The sequence below is a fragment of the Hyla sarda genome, chromosome 1 (assembly GCF_029499605.1).
Source record: "Hyla sarda isolate aHylSar1 chromosome 1, aHylSar1.hap1, whole genome shotgun sequence".
Classification (NCBI taxonomy): Eukaryota; Metazoa; Chordata; class Amphibia; order Anura; family Hylidae; genus Hyla; species Hyla sarda.
This window is the reverse complement of record NC_079189.1, coordinates 615,810,666-615,817,798: the sequence shown is the minus strand read 5'-3', so window position 1 is coordinate 615,817,798 and position 7,133 is coordinate 615,810,666.

Genomic DNA, 7,133 nt, shown 5'->3' with positions numbered 1-7,133 from the left:
AGTGTATGCAGGACTCTGCTGTGCTGGTTGTGATCGCTGCTGGATGAGCTGAAGTTATGTGTATGCAGCAGAGCTGTGTGTGTGTGATGTGCGTGGTGCAGAGCTGTGTGTGTGTGATGTGCGTGGTGCAGAGCTGTGTATGTGTGTGTTATATATGTCTGCAGCAGAGCTGTGTGTAATGTACATGTAGCTGAGCTGTATGTGTACACAGTAGAGCTGTATATGTGTAATGTACATGTAGCTGAGCTGTATGTGTACACAGTAGAGCTGTATATGTGTAATGTGCATGTAGCTGAGCTGTACGTGTACACAGTAGAGCTGTATATGTGTAATGTGCATGTAGCTGAGCTGTATGTGTATACAGTAGAGCTGTATATGTGTAATGTACATGTAGCTGAGCTGTATGTGTACACAGTAGAGCTGTATATGTGTAATGTGCATGTAGCTGAGCTGTATGTGTACACAGTAGAGCTGTATATGTGTAATGTGCATGTAGCTGAGCTGTATGTGTACACAGTAGAGCTGTTTATGTGTAATGTACATGTAGCTGAGCTGTATGTGTACACAGTAGAGCTGTATATGTGTAATGTACATGTAGCTGAGCTGTATGTGTACACAGTAGAGCTGTATATGTGTAATGTACATGTAGCTGAGCTGTATGTGTACACAGTAGAGCTGTATATGTGTAATGTACATGTAGCTGAGCTGTATGTGTACACAGTAGTGCTGTATATGTGTAATGTGCATGTAGCTGAGCTGTATGTGTACACAGTAGAGCTGTATATGTGTAATGTACATGTAGCTGAGCTGTATATGTGTAATGTACATGTAGCTGAGCTGTATGTGTACACAGTAGAGCTGTATATGTGTAATGTACATGTAGCTGAGCTGTATGTGTACACAGTAGAGCTGTATATGTGTAATGTACATGTAGCTGAGCTGTATGTGTACACAGTAGAGCTGTATATGTGTAATGTACATGTAGCTGAGCTGTATGTGTACACAGTAGTGCTGTATATGTGTAATGTGCATGTAGCTGAGCTGTATGTGTACACAGTAGAGCTGTATATGTGTAATGTACATGTAGCTGAGCTGTATATGTGTAATGTACATGTAGCTGAGCTGTATGTGTACACAGTAGAGCTGTATATGTGTAATGTGCATGTAGCTGAGCTGTATGTGTACACAGTAGAGCTGTATATGTGTAATGTGCATGTAGCTGAGCTGTATGTGTACACAGTAGAGCTGTATATGTGTAATCTACATGTAGCTGAGCTGTATGTGTACACAGTAGAGCTGTATATGTGTAATCTACATGTAGCTGAGCTGTATGTGTACACAGTAGAGCTGTATATGTGTAATGTACATGTAGCTGAGCTGTATGTGTACACAGTAGAGCTGTATATGTGTAATGTGCATGTAGCTGAGCTGTATGTGTACACAGTAGAGCTGTATATGTGTAATGTACATGTAGCTGAGCTGTATGTGTACACAGTAGTGCTGTATATGTGTAATGTGCATATAGCTGAGCTGTATGTGTACACAGTAGTGCTGTATATGTGTAATGTACATGTAGCTGAGCTGTATGTGTACACAGTAGAGCTGTATATGTGTAATGTACATGTAGCTGAGCTGTATGTGTACACAGTAGAGCTGTATATGTGTAATGTACATGTAGCTGAGCTGTATGTGTACACAGTAGAGCTGTATATGTGTAATGTGCATGTAGCTGAGCTGTACGTGTACACAGTAGAGCTGTATATGTGTAATGTGCATGTAGCTGAGCTGTATGTGTATACAGTAGAGCTGTATATGTGTAATGTACATGTAGCTGAGCTGTATGTGTACACAGTAGAGCTGTATATGTGTAATGTGCATGTAGCTGAGCTGTATGTGTACACAGTAGAGCTGTATATGTGTAATGTGCATGTAGCTGAGCTGTATGTGTACACAGTAGAGCTGTTTATGTGTAATGTACATGTAGCTGAGCTGTATGTGTACACAGTAGAGCTGTATATGTGTAATGTACATGTAGCTGAGCTGTATGTGTACACAGTAGAGCTGTATATGTGTAATGTACATGTAGCTGAGCTGTATATGTGTAATGTACATGTAGCTGAGCTGTATGTGTACACAGTAGAGCTGTATATGTGTAATGTGCATGTAGCTGAGCTGTATGTGTACACAGTAGAGCTGTATATGTGTAATGTACATGTAGCTGAGCTGTATGTGTACACAGTGTAATGTACATGTAGCTGAGCTGTATGTGTACACAGTAGAGCTGTATATGTGTAATGTACATGTAGCTGAGCTGTATGTGTACACAGTAGAGCTGTATATGTGTAATGTGCATGTAGCTGAGCTGTATGTGTACACAGTAGAGCTGTATATGTGTAATGTGCATGTAGCTGAGCTGTATGTGTACACAGTAGAGCTGTATATGTGTAATGTACATGTAGCTGAGCTGTATGTGTACACAGTAGAGCTGTATATGTGTAATGTACATGTAGCTGAGCTGTGTGTACACAGTAGAGCTGTGTGTAATGTACATGTAGCTGAGCTTAGTGTACACAGTAGAGCTGTATATGTGTAATGTGCATGTAGCTGAGCTGTATGTGTACACAGTAGAGCTGTATATGTGTAATGTACATGTAGCTGAGCTGTATGTGTACACAGTAGAGCTGTATATGTGTAATGTGCATGTAGCTGAGCTGTATGTGTACACAGTAGAGCTGTATATGTGTAATGTGCATGTAGCTGAGATGTATGTGTATACAGTAGAGCTGTATATGTGTAATGTGCATGTAGCTGAGCTGTATGTGTACACAGTAGAGCTGTATATGTGTAATGTACATGTAGCTGAGCTGTATGTGTACACAGTAGAGCTGTATATGTGTAATGTACATGTAGCTGAGCTGTATGTGTACACAGTAGAGCTGTATATGTGTAATGTACATGTAGCTGAGCTGTATGTGTAATGTGCATGTAGCTGAGCTGTATGTGTACACAGTAGAGCTGTATATGTGTAATGTGCATGTAGCTGAGCTGTATGTGTACACAGTAGAGCTGTATATGTGTAATGTACATGTAGCTGAGCTGTATGTGTACACAGTAGAGCTGTATATGTGTAATGTACATGTAGCTGAACTGTATGTGTACACAGTAGAGCTGTATATGTGTAATGTACATGTAGCTGAGCTGTATGTGTACACAGTAGAGCTGTATATGTGTAATGTACATGTAGCTGAGCTGTATGTGTACACAGTAGAGCTGTATATGTGTAATGTACATGTAGCTGAGCTGTATGTGTACACAGTAGAGCTGTATATGTGTAATGTGCATGTAGCTGAGCTGTATGTGTACACAGTAGAGCTGTATATGTGTAATGTGCATGTAGCTGAGCTGTATGTGTACACAGTAGTGCTGTATATATGTGTAATGTACATGTAGCCGAGCTGTATGTGTACACAGTAGAGCTGTATATGTGTAATGTACATGTAGCTGAGCTATATGTGTACACAGTAGAGCTGTATATGTGTAATGTACATGTAGCTGAGCTGTATGTGTACACAGTAGAGCTGTATATGTGTAATGTGCATGTAGCTGAGCTGTATGTGTACACAGTAGAGCTGTATATGTGTAATGTGCATGTAGCTGAGCTGTATGTGTACACAGTAGAGCTGTATATGTGTAATGTGCATGTAGCTGAGCTGTATGTGTACACAGTAGAGCTGTATATGTGTAATGTACATGTAGCTGAGCTGTATGTGTACACAGTAGAGCTGTATATGTGTAATGTGCATGTAGCTGAGCTGTATGTGTACACAGTAGTGCTGTATATGTGTAATGTACATGTAGCTGAGCTGTATGTGTACACAGTAGAGCTGTATATGTGTAATGTACATGTAGCCGAGCTGTATGTGTACACAGTAGAGCTGTATATGTGTAATGTACATGTAGCTGAGCTGTATGTGTACACAGTAGAGCTGTATATGTGTAATGTACATGTAGCTGAGCTGTAGGTGTACACAGTAGAGCTGTATATGTGTAATGTGCATGTAGCTGAGCTGTATGTGTACACAGTAGAGCTGTGTGTAATGTGCATGTAGCTGAGCTGTATGTGTACACAGTAGAGCTGTATATGTGTAATGTGCATGTAGCTGAGCTGTATGTGTACACAGTAGAGCTGTATATGTGTAATGTACATGTAGCTGAGCTGTAGGTGTACACAGTAGAGCTGTATATGTGTAATGTGCATGTAACTGAGCTGTATGTGTACACAGTAGAGCTGTATATGTGTAATGTGCATGTAGCTGAGCTGTATGTGTACACAGTAGTGCTGTATATATGTGTAATGTACATGTAGCCGAGCTGTATGTGTACACAGTAGAGCTGTATATGTGTAATGTACATGTAGCCGAGCTGTATGTGTACACAGTAGAGCTGTATATGTGTAATGTACATGTAGCTGAGCTGTATGTGTACACAGTAGAGCTGTATATGTGTAATGTACATGCATCTGAGCTGTATGTGTACACAGTAGAGCTGTATATGTGTAATGTACATGTAGCTGAGCTGTATGTGTACACAGTAGAGCTGTATATGTGTAATGTGCATGTAGCTGAGCTGTATGTGTACACAGTAGAGCTGTATATGTGTAATGTACATGTAGCTGAGCTGTATGTGTACACAGTAGAGCTGTATATGTGTAATGTACATGTAGCTGAGCTGTATGTGTACACAGTAGAGCTGTATATGTGTAATGTGCATGTAGCTGAGCTGTATGTGTACACAGTAGAGCTGTATATGTGTAATGTACATGTAGCTGAGCTGTATATGTGTAATGTGCATGTAGCTGAGCTGTATGTGTACAGTAGAGCTGTATATGTGTAATGTGCATGTAGCTGAGCTGTATGTGTACACAGTAGAGCTGTATATGTGTAATGTACATGTAGCTGAGCTGTATGTGTACACAGTAGAGCTGTATATGTGTAATGTACATGTAGCTGAGCTGTATGTGTACACAGTAGAGCTGTATATGTGTAATGTACATGTAGCTGAGCTGTATATGTGTAATGTACATGTAGCTGAGCTGTATGTGTACACAGTAGAGCTGTATATGTGTAATGTACATGTAGCTGAGCTGTATGTGTACACAGTAGAGCTGTATATGTGTAATGTGCATGTAGCTGAGCTGTATGTGTACACAGTAGAGCTGTATGTGTGTAATGTGCATGTAGCTGAGCTGTATGTGTACACAGTAGAGCTGTATATGTGTAATGTGCATGTAGCTGAGCTGTATGTGTACACAGTAGAGTAGATTCTCGAGGCAGGAGACGTCATGCCATGCCCCCCCCCCATTCATTTGTATGGGATGGGGGCGTGACCTCTCCCAACACGAGAACCCGCCATTATAAATATACTGTTTACAATTCCAGGTGCTGCACAGAGATCGCGGCGAGTTCCAGCAGCAGGACCCCCATGATCAGACATCTTATCCCCTATCCTCTGGACACCTCAACCATCAATCACTTATCCCCTATCCATTGGACACCCCCACCATCAATCACTTATCCCCTATCCTCTGGACACCCCCACCATCAATCACTTATCCTCTATCCTGTGGACACCCCCACCATCAATCACTTATCCTCTATCCTGTGGACACCCCCACCATCAATCACTTATCCCCTATCCTCTGGACACCTCCACCATCAATCACTTATCCCCTATCCTGTGGACACCCCCACCATCAATCACTTATCCCCTATCCATTGGACACCCCCGCCATCAATCACTTATCCCCTATCCTGTGGACACCCCCGCCATCAATCACTTATCCCCTATCCTCTGGACACCCCCACCAATCACTTATCCCCTATCCTGTGGACACCCCCGCCATCAATCACTTATCCCCTATCCTCTGGACACCCCCACCATCAATCACTTATCCCCTATCCTGTGGACACCCCCGCCATCAATCACTTATCCCCTATCCATTGGACACCCCCGCCATCAATCGCTTATCCCCTATCCTCTGGACACCCCCACCAGCAATCACTTATCCCCTATCCATTGGACACCCCCGCCATCAATCACTTATCCCCTATCCTGTGGACACCCCCACCATCAATCACTTATCCTCTATCCATTGGACACCCCCGCCATCAATCACTTATCCTCTATCCATTGGACACCCCCACCATCAATCACTTATCCTCTATCCATTGGACACCCCCACCAGCAATCACTTATCCCCTATCCATTGGACACCCCCGCCATCAATCACTTATCCCCTATCCTGTGGACACCCCCGCCATCAATCACTTATCCCCTATCCTCTGGACACCCCCACCAATCACTTATCCCCTATCCTGTGGACACCCCTGCCATCAATCACTTATCCCCTATCCTCTGGACACCCCCACCAATCACTTATCCCCTATCCTGTGGACACCCCTGCCATCAATCACTTATCCCCTATCCTCTGGACACCCCCACCAATCACTTATCCCCTATCCTCTGGACACCCCCGCCAGCAATCATTTATCCCCTATCCTGTGGACACCCCCACCATCAATCACTTATCCCCTATCCTCTGGACATCCCCGCCATCAATCACTTATCCCCTATCCTCTGGACACCCCCACCATCAATCACTTATCCCCTATCCATTGGACACCTCCGCCAGCAATCACTTATCCCCTATCCTGTGGACACCCCCGCCATCAATCGCTTATCCCCTATCCTCTGGACACCTCCACCATCAATCACTTATCCTCTATCCATTGGACACCCCCACCATCAATCACTTATCCCCTATCCTGTGGACACCCCCACCATCAATCACTTATCCCCTATCCTCTGGACACCTCAACCATCAATCGCTTATCCCCTATCCTCTGGACACCTCCACCATCAATCGCTTATCCCCTATCCTCTGGACACCTCAACCATCAATCACTTATCCCCTATCCTCTGGACACCTCAACCATCAATCACTTATCCCCTATCCTCTGGACACCTCAACCATCAATCACTTATCCCCTATCCTCTGGACACCCCCGCCATCAATCACTTATCCTCTATCCTATGGACACCTCAACCATCAATCCCTTCTCCCCTATCCATTG